General features: G+C 35.4%; 1 long non-coding RNA gene across 2 annotated transcripts in view; it reads right to left on the bottom strand.

Annotated features, from left to right (window-relative positions):
• Positions 1 to 2,740: 2,740 nt before the first annotated feature.
• Positions 2,741 to 21,444, bottom strand: part of LOC112650159 (uncharacterized) — a 35,239-nt gene continuing 16,535 nt past the window's right edge. The window contains exons 5-7 of one of the 2 annotated variants that reach the window (XR_007414053.1): positions 8,605 to 8,791; positions 6,811 to 6,932; positions 2,741 to 2,897 (exon numbers count right to left, since the gene is read on the bottom strand). This is a non-coding gene — a long non-coding RNA (uncharacterized LOC112650159). The remainder of the gene's footprint in view (positions 2,898 to 6,810; positions 6,933 to 8,604; positions 8,792 to 21,444) is intronic. The other variant, XR_007414054.1, reaches the window with a different exon arrangement.

Below are 21,444 nucleotides of genomic sequence, written 5' to 3'. Positions count from 1 at the left end.
CTAAAAGAAAATATGTAAGACTGATCTTCAGGCTTATATTAGAAAATCCGTAAGTATAATTCACCACATTAAGGTATTAAAAGAGAAAAACAAAATGACAATTTGAAATAGGTTCAGGGAAATCATTTTATAAAATTCAACCTAAATTCATGAAAAAAAAAACTCTTAGTAATTCAGAAATAGATAAGAAGATTATTAATCTCATTAAAATTTTTGAAAACAAGAGGCAGAGATTACTGAGCTCCGCTCATCTTCTACCAACTATTTCAGACACGAAAAAGGAAAAATTAAACTGGAATGGAAGCAAAACTGACCAAGTAGGCTAAGCAATATGATGACATGGCAGCCTGCATGATGTCTATAATCAAGCAAGGAGCTAAATTATCTCCAATGAGTAAAGTATCTTTTTTTTCAGTTGCTTGTATAAAATATTTTAAGAAGCCATAGATCATTTTGGAGAGTCATCTCAAGTATTGAGCTAAAGACAGAAGATGTTGAGGGAAAAAAAAAGATTATTCATGAGTACAGAAGAGAAAATTGTGACGAAGCTTAGAGTATATCTGCAATGATATACTTTCTCTTTTGGAGAAGTTCTTGATCACAGTGCTTCACAAGAAGAGATTGGAATCTTCCATTTAGAAAGTGAAAGGAGACTCTTACTGTTACATGGCTGGGGTTGCTTCTGATGCTGACAGAAAAGGGATCATGGGTCAGTCACCACAAGCATACCAACAAGTTTGAAATCAGCTGAAAGGAAGTGCCAATAGACACATCCTATCAGACTGGGTCTCATCCTTAACTTTTCTGAATTCTTCTATGAGGTCTGAACTCCTCTGAGCAAGCCTGTTCTCTTGCAAAGACAACTTTTGATGAGATGAGACCATTGCTGAAATTGATACATTGAGTCATACAAAGATAGCAGGCTAATAATGCAATGACTGAGAGGCAACTTGACCTTGCAGACACTGGATATCCAAGGAAACAAAGTTGAAGCAGGAGAAAGAGGAGGAAATTAACTAGCCTTCCAATTTTTGTCTGCCTCATTCTAAAATTTACACAGTAGACCGTTTGTCATCCAAACTATTCCACAGATAGGTTTTGTTTACAATTTATGAAAGGTTTATATTATTTCTATTTGAATTTTTATCTTTCTTATATGGTTTTTATATTTAATATTAGAGGAGTAGAGCTGATTAACATGTAGGGAATTGTGGGATGCCTGGATGGCTCAGTCAGTTAAGCATCTGCCTTCAGCTCAGGTCATGACCCCCAGGGTCTTGGGATTGAGACTCAGGCTCCCTGCTCAGTGGGGAACCTGTTTCTTCCTCTCCTGCTCGTGCTTTCTCTTGCTATCTCTCTCTCTCAAATAAATAACATCTTTAAAAAATTTTTTTTAATGTAGGGAGTTGTCTTTTTTTGGCATTTGTTTACTTATTTATTCATTGTTAATCATGTTTTTATTTTAATTCCAGTATAGCTAACCTAGATTGTTATATTAATTTCAGGTCTACAATATAGTGATTCAGGACTTCCATACATCACCCAGTGCTCATCATGGCAGGAGCACTCCTTGGGAAGTATCTGTTTTTGAGGTACTTGATATAGGAATGTAGAATTTTTTACACAACTTATAAATGTGGTATATCACATTATATACCAAAAGTACTGGGCCACTTTTGGTACATTGTGTCTTCACAAGGGCCAAGGTTAAATCTTCCTCTGTTTTGAAGCAAACAAAACTGCGTACTGGTTTGTTTGTTGGCAGATATCACAGCCTTTGTAGAAATAGATATCTCAATAGGTATTACATACTAAATGAAGTGTGTTTGTGGAATACACAAATGTGCACACATTTTTTTGAGGATGGTTGACACACAGTATTACATCTGTGTCAAGAATACAGTATAGTGATTGGACAACTCTAGACATTATGCTGTATTCATCACAAGTGTAGCTACCATCTGCCACTATACAACTCTATCACAACACCATTGACTAGATTCCCCATGGTGTACATTTTTTTTTTTTAATGTGGACACTTTTGACCACAGCTACAGAAGTGTTCCTTTACAGAAAGTTGCGACCCACTTTGCTCTGGATAAGGGCAGAAATGATTCATATTTCAAACTTTGTAAAGTTACCTGCTATGTACTTTCATTATTTTTGCTATACTTACTTGTGTCTAAACATTCTAGGCAGCCTGAGAAAAAATGTACAAGAAAAGATGCTTTAAAATAAAATTTCCTGGGCAGCCTTGGTGGCTCAGCGGTTTAGCGCTGCCTTCAGCCTGGGGTATGATCCTGGAGACCCGGGATTGAGTCCCATGTCAGGCTCCCTGCATGGAGCCTGCTTCTCCCTCTGCCTGTCTCTGCCTCTCTCTCTCTCTCTCTCTGTCTCTCGTGAATAAATAAATAAAATCTTAAAAATAAAATAAAATAAAATTTCCTAATATCCATTATTTCATATAGGTCAATCACTAGTAAAACAAAACATGTGTTTAACTTATTTTAAGGTTTTTCATTTTTGTGCTGTATATAATTGGTTGCAAAAATAGTTAACAGAGAAATAATTTAAGATGGATAGGTTTGTTTAATTCTTCATGAAACTTTCAATACCAGTTCAAGCATAATTGTTAGGAACATGTGTATTAAAGATAATGTAAGTAGAATTAAAGTTTTATGATTGGACTCTTTTTTAAAAAAGATTTATTTATTTATTCATGATAGATAGAGAGAGAGAGAGAGAGAGAGAGCGGCAGAGACACAGGCAGAGGGAGAAGCAGGCCCCACGCCGGGAGCTGGATGTGGGACTCCATCCCAGGACTCCAGGATCGCGCCTTCGGCCAAAGGCAGGCACCAAACTGCTCAGCCACCCAGGGATCCCCCTATGATTGGACTCTTAAAAATAAAAAAAAATAAAAAAAAATAAAAGATGGCCCACTGTCATCCGTTTACTCACTTTAACTTTATATCATAGTCAGTGTAGTAAGGTGAATAATTAGGGATATGGGGATAAAGGAAGAGGATATGCTTCTCCCTCTGCCTATGTCTGCCTCTCTCTGTGTGTCTCTCATGGATAAATAAATAAAATCTTTAAAAAAAAGAAGTTGAGAAGAACTACAAATTAGGAGATACACCATATTCACTATAGGAAGATGCATTTATTTGTAAGATTTAATGCAACTTCAATAAAAATCTGATTTTTTTTCCCCAGAGAACTTGATAATTTTTATTCCAAAATTTAGTTTGGAAAAGTAAGGTACCAAGCATAGCCTGAGCCCTCATACTCTCTTGGAGATAGTTACTACTTTGTTAGGCAAAAATGCTCTGGCTAATAGAGCCAGATCCTAGTGTGTTGTCAAGCCTTATAAGTTCAAGGATCACAGAAATGGATGCACCCTAGGCTGAAGAACCTGAAGCAGCAGAGTGCCCACCAAAAAAATTTTCTGGTCAAGGCTTTACCCTCGCCACCCAGGAGAAGCAGCTCTCTGAGGAGTTACTTCTTAGGTTGTAATTCACCAGCCATGAGGATTTAGTTCAGGGGGACATAGGAAAGGGACTTTTTTTTTTTTTTTTTTAAGATTTTTTTTATTTATTCATGACAGAGAGAGAGAGAGAGAGAGAGAGGCAGAGGGAGAAGCAGGCTTCATGCAGGGAGCCTGACATGGGACTGGATCCCGGGTCTCCAGGACCACACCTGGGGCCCAAGGTGGCGCCAAACTGCTGGGCCACCGGGGCTGCCCGGAAAGGGACTTTCTGATGCTAACTGATCTCTACCTATTTTTCTCAGCTCTTTATTTCTGAAGACATCTAAACCAGCATATGTGAGGGTGTAGGTACTGATTGTTTCAAGACAACTAATGGGAGAAACATCAGCAGAATTCTTAGGACCTTTACCTTATCTTGTCAATGCTTCCTTCCCTCCCAAAGACAAATAGGCTACAGCTGATGGGCATTTAAGAGATTCCTAATGCAGGAGGAATAAACATTTTTCACTAGGTCTGAACTGACGAATGATATAGAGTGCAATACACAAAATTATGGAGACTTTCTGGAGTAGGAACAATTTCCAATAAATTGTCTGCAACCCTTCTACTTCTTCTCAATCGAGGCTTATCAGAATACAAGAAAAAGTGAAGAAATTTAAGAGATAATCTTGACTCCACTGTATTCTTTTTTTTTTTAAGATTTTATTTATTTATTCATGAGAGATACACAGAGAGAGAGAGAGAGAGAGGGGCAGAGACACAGGCAAAGGGAGAAGCAGGCTCCATGCAGGAAGCCTGATGTGGGATTTGATCCCAGGCCTCCAGGATCACGCCCCAGGCTGAAGGCAGCGTTAAACCACTGAGCCACCGGGGCTGCCTGACTCTACTGTATTCTTAAAAAGTAAATCATGTGCAAACTCAAGGACTTTAATTATGTTTAGTGTGATAGGGTCATAATTTACACACAAAAATTCAGACATAAGAAAAATTGTTTATTTTTACTACCTGGTTCTCCATTCTGGAGCTCCCATTCTCATTTGGTAGTGAAAAAGAAAACTTAAATTTCCATTCGAGGTAACTTAACTTCTTCCAATTTGAAACACATCACAGTTGTATTTAAACATATTTTCACTTTAATCCACCCACAGGAAGAAATACATTTTTTTCTTGTTGCGATATAGTACAACAGAAGTGTGAATATGTATGTGGGTGTGTATATAGTTAGATATAGATAGATACAGAAACAGATATAATACAGATATAGAGGGATATAGATGTAGTCAGAGAGACAGAGAGAGATTTAGCTGTTGATAATAAAATGGAACCTTGATTTCACCACACTTAACACTATGTGGGATGTACTTGCATGTTTCTATTTTATGCTATTTTAACCCACAAACTGATTTCAAGATATACTAATACATTATGACCAGCAGTTTAAAAGACACTAATATAAAAACCCTGACCTACAGCAATTTGTTTTATTTTATTTTTAAAGATTTTATTTATTTATTTATTCTTGAGAGACACAGAGAAAGAGGCAGAGACACAGACAGAGGTAGAAGCAGCCTCCTTGCAGGGAGCCCTATGTGGGATTGGATCCCCAGGCCCAGGATCACCCTGAGTGGAAGGCAGAGGCTCAATCACTGAGCCACCCAGGCATCCCTACAGCAATTTATTTTAATGTAAATTAACTCTAGATTTCTATTTCCTTTTTTTTTTCTTTTTTTTTTTCTTCTGGAATAAATTCAAACTCTTAAGATATAGGAACATGAAAAGGTGACTGCTGAGCCTCATTACGGTGTTACCAGATTATACCTGAGAAGTTAAGTTATTACCCCCAAACAGGTTATTTCTACCCTTCTTCCCCAAAATTTATCCCCAAGAAAAGATCGAAGATTAATCGCCTAAGGCACTGGGTCTAACCACTTGGCTCTCTCTCTCATTCTCTCTCCTCCAATTTCTTCTCCCAGAACAAAAAAGAACATTCTATTTCTCATTTTTATCCAGTAGAAATTGCCCTTAAGTCTTAACCTTTATCCTATTCTTGGTAGTATTTGGTCTGCCCATTGCTGAGGCAACAAGTTGTAGGCTCGAAAACAATCATCATGGCAGAGAAAAAATATTGATAAGGGGAAAATCTTATAATATTTCAAAAGGTTATCTAGCCTACTAACTAGGGAATATATTTCTTATGATACATTTCATAACAACTATACTCTATGCAGAAAACTTGTTGAAAATTACTAAAATCTAACACCTTCATTTTCTTATGAGTTAATTAGGAGCCTCAGAGGAAGTTGATATTACCAAGATTACTTCATTGATTCTGTATTGTCCACCCTCTCTATTGAATTCCAACTCCCTAAGAGATGTGTCCAGATATGTGTCGTTGAGCCAGCTAAAGACAAAATAATAAGACAGATAAAAGAAAATATAAACACAACCAGTCTTCCACTCCACTCCCCTTCTCTTCTGTTTTTCCCTCTCTACTAGTAATGAGTGCCCTCAACCTCTGACAACACTTCCCATCAGATTGCCTTCAAAGCTTTACATTAGGGTTAATTTGGTCTTATAATACCACTTCCTCAAACTAGAATACTTTTGTCAACACCCTGTATCCTAAAAATTCCCATTAAATATTTAGGCCTGGCTCAAAATTGAAGGCAGAGCAAAAATATTTGCTGAAGCAGAGATTTTTGCATTTGTTTTCTAGTTGTACTCACTTTTCTAACATGATACATTAGCACCACGGATTCAGCATAACCAATTCCAATAAAATAGGAAGCTTCATTATATATTTAATTATATTAATTAAATTGATACTGCCCTAATTAAAATACCATTATTCCTGAAATATGAGAAGTTCATTTAGAAAACAAATATATCTGATTTTGAGATAATAGAAAGTACCTCACATGCTTATAAACTGTTTTTTAATTAATATGATATCTATAAACAAGAAATTAAGTGGATCTGATTTTATAATAATTACACTAATGAACAAAGCATTTCTATCCTCTCAAATATCCACATGTTTAAGAAATAATTATTTTGTGAAGGGCTATGTGTTAATGAAAGAATTGTAATATGCATTAAACATGGTGCCTTATAAACATACATTTTAATTTCTCCTTTTCTCACTTTGTCAATGTTAAAATGATAATCACCAGAAGGAGTCACATAAAAAGCTGAATCTAATAACCAAAGTCAAATTAGGCTAAGTCAAATACATCCATAATTTTTTAGAAACCTGATTTATGCTCTTTCATATTTAAAAATATGAGTTAAAAACACTTGCCCAGTGCTTTTTCCCCTATTACCTTTCTCTTTCCATCATTAGAAATCAGGACCAGTCACTGTAATTTTGTGATTGTTCTTCTGAAAGTTGCAAGGGATAAAAGCACTTGACCTACATTTTCCTTTAGGCTCTTCCTTCTGTAACCTGAAAGAAAAAAATCAGAGTTCACAGTGAGAACAATAATCTTTCCTGCACCACCTACACCTTTATTCTCAGGGTTCTGTAATCAACTGTGACAGCATTTGAAGACACTAATCAGTCAGACTCTGAGATTATTGATCCCAGAAAAAAAGTGCATGAATGACTTCCTTTCCATTTCTATCTGTGGGTAGCTCCAAATAGAAAACTCAGTAACATCAATGACTCAAAACTACCTTCAAATCAATTTATGTGCTAAATCATAATACACAAAAAAGTAAAAGGCATAATGGAATTTGTGTGATACTATTAACATTTATGTTTAGTTTTGGGCAAGGTTCTGGCTCAAAGAATACCATGTACACATGTTCTTTCCTCCAAAGGACTAAGGAGATTGGGGAGTGGTGATTTGACTACAAACATTCCCATGTCCTCTTCTGGCCAGACCCTTTAACCCTAAAAGCCCAGTTTAATTTCAAATATCACATCCCCATGAGCAGCTAATAACGTGTTATCCACATCTTATTTATCTGTGTATCCCCAGCCCCTAATATAATGCCTGCCACATAGAAACAACATTAAAATATGGGCTGAACTGACCAAAATAGAGGTGGTCTCACATGCTATTGAATTATAGAGAGTTAAAAAACAAATATTTTTGTAATTACAAAATGCCATCCAATTGAGGAAATTATATTTATAAAAGTCAGTGTAAAAAATCCTTAACTCTGTATCCTCCCTAAGGGCAGAATGGGTTATGATTTTTGAGATACTTGGAAGTAAATATCAAATACAAAGCAATAATACACAGAATCTGAGACTAAAGTCTAAAACAGAAAGATAGGAAATCACATGGAAATTCATAAAGTCCACCATTTTAAATCAATTTGTTTTTGGTTCTTTGACATTTTCTCTGCAAAATCTGGTTCCATTTGGTAGGACTGTTACCTATCTTTAAGGCAGAACTTCATGGTTTGATTAAAAGAAAGATTATCTGTAAGCATTTCCAGTGCTTGACTTGCCAAGATGGTTGACCTAAGAATAAGAATCTTGGGAATTACACTCATAGTGTATTCGGCTATATAATTCTCTGCATCATCAGGGCTGAAAAATAGGTGTTTTTGGAATAGCTTTAAAAAAAAAACAAAACTTTCTTTTGCCTACCAGTACAGTTTTGAAATAAAAGGGAGGCTTTAGAATTTTCTTTATTAAGGTCCTTTAGAGTTAATTTCTCATCTGTCTGGCTTTACATAAAGATTCAAGAATAAAGACAATATTTCCTTTATTTTATTTATTTATTATTTATTTATTTATTTATTTATTTATTTATTTATTTATTTATTTTTTACAATATTTCCTTTAAAAAGTTTTTTCTACCCCTGCGGTAGACATGAAATGGCACCAGCCAGATCCCCTCTTTCAAGGTAACATTGCCCAGAGACAAGTACAGTCAGCGGATGGCTTCCAGCTGCCAGCCCCTTCAGGGTCTTCTTCAGCTAGAGTGGGCCACTGCAGTTTGATGTAGAAGAACTTAAGCTCTATTCACTTCAGAGCTCCCCACTGGGTTAGCCAAGGCTTTATGGGCACCCCCATCACAACTCCTCCCTCTGTCCAACACTCTTCTTTCCTCCTTCCTTTGACAGGTATTAATCAGCAATAAACTTATGCCTTGCATTACCTTAGAATCCACTTCAGAGAAATCCAAATCCAGGCAGTACATATCAAGACTCATCCAAGAGTGTGGGCAATAGTGTTGCGGGTTATTTACTATCCTGTTAGGGATGAAGGTGGCAGGGCAGGAGGGCACAAATTGTCCTTGACACAGGTGGAAGTCCAGTTGTTAATACATGAAGTAGGATAGTATCCTGGTGGAAGGGGACACACTAATAAGTATTGGATGATTATTTCTAAAGGTCACTGGTATATTACAGAAGGATAAAGAACAGCTGAAGATGAGTAACAGGCAACTGAAAAAGAAGTGTGAAAACCAGATGATTTACTTGGTTTCATTAAAATGTTCTCATCTTCTACAGCAGAAGGGCAGAGGAAGTTGAGGAGCAGCCTCATGATTTAATTGTCTGAGTGACTTAACTGCAAGGAAAACTAAATGCCAGGCCAAAGCAAGGCTGTTATGCCAGAGTCAGAGCTTTAGCTAGGAAAATTTGAGACTTTGACATCCAAGTAGAAGCCCCTGTATGGGATGGTGATATTTGAGTGGATACTCCTGTACATTCTGACTTGCCATCCTGCTCTCAAACTTCTGAGCCTGAAGTGCCCTGTCCCATGATAAACAACCCTCCATAGACCAGACACACACACACAATCTCCTACTCTCATACTGGAAAAGAATGTTGAGGCTTCTATCTTAAGAGGTAATGATTGGTCACCTTCTCGGAGTTTGACCTCTCTTGGTCCCTATGCCAATAGCTGAGATTAAGTTACAATGTAATCTTCCCAGAGCATTGCTAGGTCTGATATGAAAAAAAGGAGACTATATCTCAAAGGAGTTGTAAGACTTAGCTCGCACATAATGGTGAGAGCTAAGAGAGTAAAGTCATGGCCAGATTCTGAAGGTGCTTTATTAAAGTTATTACAATATACAATTGGGAGGATAGAATTTGGAAATGCACTCATACGATACCAGACTTAACACTCTTGCAAAGAGTAGGTGTTGCAAACTTGACACTAGGTTGATACTTAGAAACTTAGAGGCAGTGGTACCTGCATTGTAGGAAGAAGAAAGGATAGAATTTTCATGGTAAGTGGTGAAGGAAAGGATAAAAGGTATAGGGAAGTGGGCATTTGGGAATGAGCATACAATGTGTGCCCTAAACATCCTTCAGATGATTATGTTCCACCGGAAAGCCCAGAGGATACACCACCTATTCAGGCCAAAATCTTTAGTAGTGCTTCCTCTCTGGGCCAGTGTTGATGAAGGAAGAGGATGTTAGAGAATTTGTCTCACTGATAGCAATGAAAATGTTAGAACCCTGAAAAAGTAAAGGCCAAATCGTGTCACTTAAGCACCAGGTGGCCACTGGTACTAGTCCCACATTTTTATTTTAAGAGTGGAAGATAATCCTATAAAGAGTGAAAAGTCCAACAACATCTATGCAACTTTAAAGACCCGGTGGTCAGATGCATTCTGGATATCTCCTTTACAAGTAGGAGACAAATAATTATATTTTTCATATCCTACCATGAAAAAAAAAGTACAGTCCCTTTTTTCAGATTCTGGTAGCAGCATATTCCACACCTAAGAATACTTCTCAGGCCCACATACTGAATAAAGTAAAATGCTTCCAGCTTTGAAAGGATCCCAGAACAGGAAAGAGCTCTGCAGCTGATCCAAGTTATAGTGCAAGAAGCCTTGATACTTAAGCCACATAATTAAATAAAGCAGACAATTATCTTTTAAAGCATCTTTAAAAAAATTTTTCTGTGGTCTAGTAAATACAGAACACCTGGCCATGATCATTAAGTGACAATGTATGTGCAACTGCCCATTCAGAGCTAGATTTGTCAGCCAATAAATCATAAGCTTAGGTGGGCTCAGCAGCAATTTGACATATCTCAAACTGACCATGAGAAGGACCACAGGGTATAAGAAAGCAGCATAGATAGGAAACCCAGACCACAGTGGCATATATCACTACTGTACTAGTACCTATCTCTAAGTTTACAATTATGGTCATATCAGGTTTCCCATAAGACCTGCTGAAGAATAAGAACAAGGCTCAAACTTGGATTATAAGTATATTGGTTCAATATATGGGTCCAAGCCCAAACTGGGTATTAGCTACATTATAACCTCACTTAGGGTTGGGCTTGCAAGACTACAATAAGGAAAAACCTTCCAGTGGGCAGGGTTTTAGGCAGTGCCACCGGTCATCCACTTTGTGTTGATAATAAATGACCTGAATTAGAATATATAAGGACTATGGGGTGATAGTAAACGGCTTGAACAGCTGATTAGTGTCCAGAAAGGAGAAAAAAGCAAGATTAGAGATAGACAGATTTTGTGTAGAAGAATGTGATTGAATATAGGGGAGTGGGCATAAAGCATGAAGATCTCTATACTACTTATTGATACCACCAGAACACATTTACCATGGAAAAACTAAACACTTGACATTGTCAGTGATTTCTGTCAATAGCCACCTCAAAGTAGAGATGATGGGCATATAAATGAAGTAGCCATGGTGGCACATATAGAAGCTCCATTCAGACTGAGATAGCAAAATACCATAGATTGGGTGACTTACAAACAACAGAAATTTATTTCTCACTGTTATAGAGACTGGACGTCTGAGATCATTGTCAGTTGAGAACTCTTCTAGGTCACAGACTTCTCATTGTGTTTTCACAGGACAAGCTAACTCACTGGAGCCTCTTTTATAAGGGCACTAACCCCATTCATGAGATCTCTACTCTTGTCATCTAACCGTCTTCCAAAGACCCCACCTCCTAATACCATCACATTGGGTGTTATATTTTTAACATAAGAATTTTGAATAAACATTCAGAAGTTACGCATAGACCCATCAATATGGATTTCTATTTATCAAGGCTTATCTAGCTCTATCCACAGTCTAATGGTCAACCTATTGGCAGTAGAAAACAAATTTTAGCTTCCACTATGACACTATTTCTCAAGGAAACCAACTGGGCTCCTTCTGTACTAGAAGGTCCAGATATTTGTTGCCAAAGGAAAATACATATATTCTGGATTTTACTCATTTGTCCCAGAACTTAGTACAACATTGTGAGGTCTTACAAAGTATTGGCATGGAATCCCACAGTATCTCATCAGATCAGGAAAACATATTGCAGCAAACAAAGTATGATAGTGGGCTCATGACTACAGGACCCACTGGATGCATCACTTACTTCACTACCCAGAAGCTGCTGGCCTGACAGAGCATTGGAATGACTATGAAGGTACAGATGAAGCACCAGCTCAGAGGCATTATTCTGTAAGGATAGAATACCTTCCTCCATAATGCGCTGAAAGAAAGAATTGTGTATGGCATGGTGTCACCACAGAATGAATACATAAGTCCAGAAATCCAGTGATAGAAGTAGGAGTGGTCTCGCTTAACTTCTTCACTCCTGATAACTCCCTGGTGGACTTTGTGATCCTGGTAACTGTAATTTGCACTATGCAGGGTTTAAAGATCCTGAACTAGAAAGGGGAGTACACTTTCACCAGCAAATATAGCAATAGCCCCATTGATTGTAAACCAGGTTGATTTGATTCTGTCAATACATTTGTTTCTATCCCAGTCTGAAAATAAGTATACGTATGAACTCAGTTTCCAAGGACCACCACTTTCTACTCAGGAAGAAAAGCTCACAGAAATCCTGGAGAAGCTGCTTTCTGGATGCATATGGAGAAGTGGAACTTAAGCACCAGTGAGGAATAGTAGATACAGGGGGGATCTACCTAAATTCCTTTCCTTTTCTTTCGCCTCCTTCCTCCCCAAATTCCCTGTAAAGGAAGAGCTTCCTGCCCAGATATAGGGAGACAGTCACTAGACTGACTCCAGCAGTCGTCTCTTTCAAGTTCTGCCTCTGCTACAGAGAGCCATTTGAGGTCACACCATTTTCATGAGTAGCCTTTTGGTAAGTAAGCTAGGTGAATATATAAAGATCCAGCAGTCCTGACTCAAAGTAGGACAATTCTGACGCACTGCTCAGATTTCTCCATCAATTTGGCCATAGCTTTGTCAGGCCTGGTTCACAATTAACCTGCTCCCTTTGTCCATTCTTTCTTCCTCCCTCTTCTTTCATAGGCAATGATAACCTAATAGATACCTAACACCCCAAACTCTGTCTCAGCTTCTACTTACCAAGATTCAATCTTCAAAATTCCCAACCCAAATCCCCCATTTCTGGTTATTAATATTTTCATTCTTTAATTTCTTAACTCAGAATTCCCAAAATATCTTCCTAGGAAAACAACACCTTATCAAGATATTAGCTTCTATCATAATAAAAATCCATGATCAAATGCTGGGTAATACTAAATTAAATGTTTTCTTACTGCATGACCGGACTGTTTAACCTGCAAAGGAACTTGTCACACACACACAAAACTTTCCATCCTGTGATCCCAAAGACATCAATCTCCTACTCATTGCCAGTAATAAAATCTTTGGAAAATAAATAGTCATGTGATGACCTTTTTCATATATTTTTCTAGGATCAGAAATAAGACTTCATAAGTACTGTAAATCATCAAACTTAAAATTATAAACACCATTTATAACAAGAGTTTAAAAGGCTACTCTATAGCGGCTGTGTTTCTTACCTTTTGGAAACTGAACAGAGAGAATCAATGAGCATAAAGGATGCTTGAAGGATACTTAAATGTTTAGTTTTTAATAATTTTTAAACTCATTTATCTTCATTAATATTCTTAGATAATTTCTTTTAAAAGATGTGTGAGATATTCAATCAAATCTAATTTAATCAAAGCTTTTAAAATCACATCTTGTTTCAGAATATGAATAACAATACTTTTTCCATGGAAGATTATCACTTTGCGTACACTCTTTAAGAATTATGGAGATGAGTAATTCATGTATATTATTTTTTCTTAAGTGAAATTTATCTCTTTTCACTTTGAAAGAACTTATAGAAATTTTCACTTAAAAATATAGCTCTTTATATATATTTTTCCACCAAGATTGTCTTCAGTTGACTAAATGATTAGTCTAAACCAATCACATTCCCCTTGCCACTCTACATTTAGAAAAGGATGTGTAACCAAATGCAGGATGATGAGATGTGAGAGAAGTTTTCTATGAAACTTCTGTGAAATAGGTCCTTGCTGCTTAGAAGTCACAAGAAAAGATGGATACTGACTTCCAATAGACACTGCCAACTCCATATACAATGCCTGAAAGTTCTAGTGTTGAGTTTCCACTACTAACATGAGTATAAAGTCAAGAGATGGTGGGGAGACCCAAAGCTGAGCCACAGCCTCCATATATCATACCTTGTTTCCATCTTACCTCTACACTTCCTCTTATGTGAGCCTAAACTTATTAAGACTGTTTGCACTGAGCTTTTCAGTTACATGAAGTGTATAGCATCTTTGCTTATAGAAGATTTCTAATTCTTCCAGAAAAAAAATCATAACCAAAAACCAGTTAATGTCCCATTTTAAAAACTGATTTATTCCATTACAATGGATAGAATTACTGAAGTATGAGGTAAACATACTACATAAATTAATGATTAAAAAGTACAGCTTTCATAAAAAGTAACCAACTTGAATAAATGATCTTTTGTTTTTCTTCCCCTTACCAAAAAGAAAAAAAAGATAGATGATAGATAAATAGATGAAGAGAACAAATTTAGGATATTTATCATTTTAAGAAGTCCTTGGTGAGATCCTAAAGTGTGCTATTATTTTACTTTATATATATATGTATATAATATGTAAATATAGATTTTACACATATATACATATATAAATATGTAAATGTAGATTTTACATATATGTAATATATATACTCCTAATATAAATATATAACTAATATATATTATATCATATATAACTAATATATATTTGTATACTAATATATTATATATAATATATTACTGATATATAATATATATAACTAATATATAATATATAACTAATATATATTATATATGATATATAACTAATATATAATATATAACTAATATATGCATAATATACATAACTAATATATATAACCTAATATATAGAACTCCTAATACATATATATTAAAATAAAGTTAGTTAAAATATAACTGATCAAGTTTCTGAGTTAGTGTCTTAACAAATTGTGGATGATTGGAACCTGGTAAATGTTTCAAATGTTATTTGTTTTCATAGCTAAGTGGCTGAAGCCCAGAGGCTTTCAGCAACAGAGTTGAAAGTGTGGTTTTTAGTTTTGTGAATGGATGACCATAAAGAAAAAGCATTTTTTAAAAACTTGGCAAAACGCTGAAACGCACTGGTATGAAGTGCATTGCATATCCATAGCACTGAAGTATCCGTTTTCCATTCCTGGGCTGAGATTTTTTTCCCCGTGGTTGTATTGTTCTGATTTCACGTACACCAGAGTAACTGATTTTTTGTTTTCTTGTGGAGTTAACACCAAATAAAAAATTTGAAAAAAAAATAATGAAAATATGATAGAATGATTGAAAATAATGATAGAATAAGGATTTCAAAGTGATCAGTAACACCACCCCTACTTTACACTAGCTTTCTAACACAATTCTGCATCCTATTTCTGAAATTCAGCTCTTGATTCAAATTCAAGAATATTTTCAAGAAAGAAAAGACATGATAAAAAACAGACTTCTCTAAATGGAAGAATGTGGCTTAACATTGCCATAGAATACATTTAGTCTATCCTCTTTATAGTGGATCTGAACGAAGAGTGTGGACGTTGAAGCTTTCAATTATTAGTAGTAAAACTGACTGACTGGTGAAAGTTCTCAAGGGACTGTATGGGTAGCCAGAGGCATGATTGTAGAGATAGTTCAAGGTAATGGATTAATATAGAAGTAATCCAAAATTTACTGAGAAGAAAATAGCTTTGATTTATCCACTAAAAACACAGGAAATAGATTCTACTGTTATGATTTGGCAATGCTCCTTGAAGAGTAGGTAGACTGAAGAACCACCACAATCACTGAGTCTGACATGAATCTAAAAGCCTACAGCCTCAGTAAAAAACAAACAAACACAACAAAAACAAAACATCCCAACAAAATTCTGGAATCACTTCAGCAAGTCTTATAACTGCAATTAACTTTGTAAAGGAGCCAATGAGACCTTCAAAGTAAGCATCTCCAAAATCACCGTGATGTCCACAGGTGCCTTGGAGATAATTCTCCACATCCAACTGTTGTGATAAGACAGTAATGTTCTCTATGAGTTTGTATCCTTCAAACACACTCTGAGATGGGCCTGTGGCCTCTCTAGGATGATCAGAGCATGCTTTATTACCATTAATAAAGAAGATTTTGCAGCTAAATAAACAGATCCATTCCATCAGCAATTCTTTGAAGGGCTCTTGATCTAAACCTGTGGTCTTCACTAAGTTCTTCTAGTTGCATTCCCCTGGAGGGATATATGTGTGTGTATGTGTGTGTGCTCATGTGTAAGTAATTTTGAATTAGTATATAGTGTGTTCAGCTAATTACTATTGTTAGAAATAGCAGTACTGAATCTAGTTTCTTAATTTTATATTGTTTTTAACTCTTCACACCTTCCCCTTTGAAAATAAACCAAGAATGGTAGCCATATCCAGAGTCAGGAAAGATCCAGGAGACAGTGTGCAGAGCCACGATGGAGAAATTACCCATGCTTTCATCAGCCACTACTTATTGGCCACATATATGCAGGACTACATTGTGCAGAAGTGTAGAAGGGCATATTATCATATTTCTTACTTTGTGTACTCCATCTAAAATGGGAGTCCCCTAGAGAGTAAATACCCTCAGCTTTGTATCCCTCATGCCTAGCACACAGAGGTATTTTACAGATGCATAAATTAACAAGGAGTTTCCTTTGCTCTCTATTGGATATAGGTCAGTTGAGGAGGAAGTATGTATTCTGTAAGATTATAATATATCTAGTATATGTCCAGTCATCCAGTTGCTAATAAATATCCTTATTGTTCTCCCGCATTGATGTAATTTCACATTCTTCCCTCATTCTTCATTTCTGAGAATGGTGACAGGCATACAGAACAAGTATGCTGCAAACTTTCAAAGGCAGACTGTGTTAGTGAAACATAGAAATAGTTGACTTCAGCCCTGAAGGAAAGGTGGGATCTTGACAGAGGTTGGGGGGGCAGAAGTCATTAGGTCTCTGTGAAGGTGTCAGCTGATGTGATAGTGGAGAATTCTGGAAAAATCATGAAGAATCAGCTGCAGACCTCAGCAGAAATCATTACATATGAACAAACACCTGGGTGAAGATTTCTTTCACTGGACATTTCTGCACCGTGTCATTCATTTTTTTGAGCAACCTAATAAAATACATATTCATGTTCTAGTTTAAAGGGGTACAGAGAAAAAAATACTTATTTTCCCCAAATTAGAATTCCCTTGCACTTAAAATAAGATATTAAAAAAAAAAAAAAATAAGATATTAAATTCAGATAATTAAATCTCTAAAGCAACTGACACTTATTATGGGAATATTTTTCTTCATATTAAGTAAAATTTTATCTACTAACAACTGTCAGCCACTATTTCTTTTTCTGTCCTCTGAAGGTACATTGAAAAAATGTTGGCAATTTTCTACATGACAACTCTTCAACATTTTGACAATATTTATCACATTTATCCTTGATCTATTTTTTAGGCTAAGTATATACAATTACTTCACTATTTTATTTGCTTTCTTTGGACAAATTTTATTTTCATGGGATTCTCCTTAAACTATAAGCAGAATTAAAGGTAATATGGCGAATTTTTCTAGTTGGTAATTATTATTTCTAATAATTAAAGAAATTGTTCTCTCTCAGAAATCAGGGCAGTACATTTTTTATTTTATTTTAATGTTATCTTTCTCAAGTGTATTAGTTTTGAATATTGTTACCTCATCATTCTTATACATTTATTCTTCATTGATGGATTCATTTAACAAGATTTCCAGTAAACAATTATTTGTGACAGGCCTTCACTGCCCACTATGGCAGCCACTAGCCACATTTGGCTTTTACTTTCTCCAAATGTAGCTAATTCCAATAAGATATACCCTAAGTGTAAAATATTAAGCACAAAGGCTTAGCAGCAAAAAAAAAAAAAAAAAAAAAAGAAAAAAAGTCAAATTAATTACTAAACATTTAACATTGATTACTCAAATGGTTATATTTTGGATATATCAGATTAAACAAAATGGATTATTAAAATTAAGTTTACCTGCATCTTTTTAATGTTTAATGTGACCATTAGAAAATTTAAAATTATGTGACTCACGCTATATTTTTATCAAACAGAGCTGTTATGGAAAATTGCCATGGATCATCTATTCATCAATTCAATGAATATTCAGGGAAGTCTGACAAGTTTTAGGTACTGTGCATGCACAAAATGTTTTCTTATGTCTAAAGATGGTGTTTTGTTGTCATTTTAGGTGAGGTGATCTACAATATTTTAGAATGGGAAAATTATTCTCATTATCATTAGTTTTCCTTAGTTATGTAAGTTCTTGGAGCTAAAGTTATCTGAGGAATATGATGAAGATTACAGAATACCATTGAGCTTCTTTTCTTGAGAAAAGTATGGGTTGGTCAGGTTTACAAAATCCTGACTTTTAATTTGTGGACTACAAACAGCTTCATCCCTTCTCCAATGCCAAGTCAATCTAGGAGTACCTTTGGATTATCATCTTGTTGATGTCTGCTATGTCACTTGTTCTAATTCTTTTCTTCCTTTTCAGTTGAGGTTTTCCTCCTCAAGAGGCTTCACTTTCAGGAAGAAGTAACAGGGCTGAACTGACAACTAAGTTGCCTAAATGGATGAGATAATAGAAAACTGTTCCTCTACTCCTCTTTTTAACATCTGCCTTCTTCCATACTATTTTTTATGATGGAGGATATGAAACCATAGGCATATAGTTATCCTTGGGAGGACATTAAACTAAACTTTAGGAACAGTAAATATAAGAATTTGCCTGATGTAGAAATTCATAATAAACTATGAATTGTCAAAATTAAGTGCCTTGCAAAAGGAGAAAACATTGAGTAAAAATATAGAATATAATCCAATTCCCTCCATAAAATTAGAAAATAGTCTATTATATTTTGAAACTGAATTAAAGAAACTGCCACTTCCACAGGAAAGACTCCTATGTAGCAACTCTTCTTATCCTTTTTTAATGTACAACAAGAAGCTTATAAATAGCCAGCAGATGACTTGACAAAGTACTCTACATATTTGTTTCAAATAGAAATGGTGTTGGAAGAAGAATCCAGAAATCCTATGCTCATAAGCATGATAAGTTAGAAGACAAACTGACCCCCTAAAAATGAATATTAAGGAAGTGATTGAGTGCTTTACTTCGTTACTTAGTGAATTGATAGTTGGAGAGTTCACCTCTGTGATGCTGAAGAGGTGATCTTACTTTTGAAACAATGGGTTAATCGAGTTTATCTCTGTTATAAGAGGTTTATAACTCAAGTGGCTCACTGTGACAGAAAAAAAAAAAAAAAAGGACCCTTAAGATAAATTCCAGGGCTCTTCTATTTATTATGTACTTTACTCTTGATTTCAGCTCAGGTCATGATCTCAGAGTCTTCTGATGGAGCCCCCCTCGGGCTCCATGCTTAGCGGGGAGTCTGCTTCTCCCTCTCCCTCTCTTTTTGTCCCTCCTCCACTCGCACTCAACCTCTCTCTCAAATAAATAAATAAATCTTAAATAAATAAATAAATAAATAAATAAATAAATAAATAAATCGTAAAAAATAAATCTAAAATGCAAAACTATAAAACTCTTAAAAGATAATAATAAGGAGCAGACTAAACCATTCCCAAATATGCCACTTTGACATACTGATTATTTTAATTTAAAGTTACTTGAGAAACAGTTGGTGCAAGAAGGACACTCTGACCCTTCACTAATCCCCTGAAAGCAAGAAATAAATGTTATGTGAAAGGTACCCCCTGTACCAGGTGGGTAAGGGGCATTCTTATCACTAGATATAGGGGATTCAAGGTCAAGAAGTCTGTATGAACAAACCTTGTTACTTCATTGATTTGCTACCTCAAGCCCAAATCCATTTGTTTTGTCAATTCTTCATAAATTTATTGTTTGTCTAAAAAGTGTAAACCTTTCTGCTTTGGTCACTTGTTTAAGCCTCATATTTTGGGGGCTCTTACACATATGAAATTAAATTTTTCTCTTGTTAATCTCTTATGTCAACTTAATAATTAGAGCAGCCAAAGCACACAAAAGAGAATGAAAGTTTTCTTCCCCCAGAGTTACATAAAAAAAACTAGATAATTTTTGTATTTTGATGCATTTTTAGATATAATATCAAAGACATGCTCCATGAGATAAATAATTGATAAATGGGTCTTTATTAAAATTAAAAACTCCTGCTCTGCAAAATATAATATTGAGAGAATTTGAAGACAAGTCATAGACTAGGAGAAATTATTTGCAAAACTCATATCTGAAGAAGAACTGTTATACTAATTATACAAATAAATCTTAAAACTCAACAATAAGGAAAAGAAACCTAATTTAAAAATGACACAAAAAGCTTTAACAGACACCTTACCAAAGAAGATATATACATAGCGAACATGCATAGGAAAAGATCCTCCACAACATATGTCATCAGGTAAATGCTAATTAAAACAAGATACTACTACACAGCTCTTAGAATAGCCAAAATCTGGAACACTGACAGCACTAAATGCTGATGAGGATGTGGAGTAACACAAACTCGTATTCATTGCTGGTGGGAATGAAAATGGCCCAGCTACTTTGGAAGGAAGCCTGTCAATTTCTTATAAAACTGAACATACTCTTACCATACAATCCAGCGTTCATACACACTTTTTGGCATGGGAGTTGAAAACTTAAGCCCATGCAAAACCTACACAACAATGTTCATAGCATCTTTATTCATTATTTATTGCCAAAACTGGAAGCAACTGAGTTGTGCTTTGGTAGATAAATGGATAAATAAACTGTGGTAACTTCAGACAACGCAACATTATTTAACATTAAAAAGAAACGAGGTATAAAACCATGAAAAAAAACCTTAAATACACATCACTAAATGAAAGAAAGTCAATCTGAAAAGGTTACATACTATGTGATTCCAATTATATGACATTCCAAAAAAGTATAGAGATAATAAAATTTATTTTAAAGTATTTTATTTATTAAATAAAATCTATTTGTTAAATAAAATTATAATATTTTAATTTTATTTATTTTTCATCATTTTTATTATTTCTCTCATATTTGATATCTTCAAAGAAAATGATTTCTCCCAAAGGAGCTCATTTCTGAAGTGCTGATTGTAGCTTGGCAAGGTTTCGGGTTTTGCTTGGAATATGTTGTCCCAATGCTAGGATTAGGCCACTGAGGGGTGAATGGGAGGGTTTGAAGTGGGATGAGAAGCCCAGTTATGTGCCATATCCTGTCTGGCACATAAATATTGAAATGATGTTTGGCTAGTGTAGTTAATCTGATCAATACAATAATGTGGCCACGGAATTGTTATGCTGGATTTTATGCGCTACTTTTCCAACAATCTGGGATCTCACCAATAAGATAAGGGGAGCTTTTGGAAAATTTACTTATTTGTAAATTGGGGCCCACTTGTAATCTTAGTAGGGAGATGCACCTTGCTGGTATTGACACAGCTGAGGTGCGGACCCTAGCGTTAAACAGAACTGGATTAAAGTCTCAGCACTGTCACTTCAGAATTTGTAAACTTGCCAAATTTATATATAACTTTATATAACTTCTAAACACAAGTTGGTTCATCTGAAAATT

Source organism: Canis lupus, chromosome 11 (assembly GCF_003254725.2).
Source record: "Canis lupus dingo isolate Sandy chromosome 11, ASM325472v2, whole genome shotgun sequence".
Classification (NCBI taxonomy): Eukaryota; Metazoa; Chordata; class Mammalia; order Carnivora; family Canidae; genus Canis; species Canis lupus.
The sequence above is the reverse complement of the archived record's forward strand: the minus strand, read 5'-3'. Positions and strand labels throughout refer to the sequence as shown.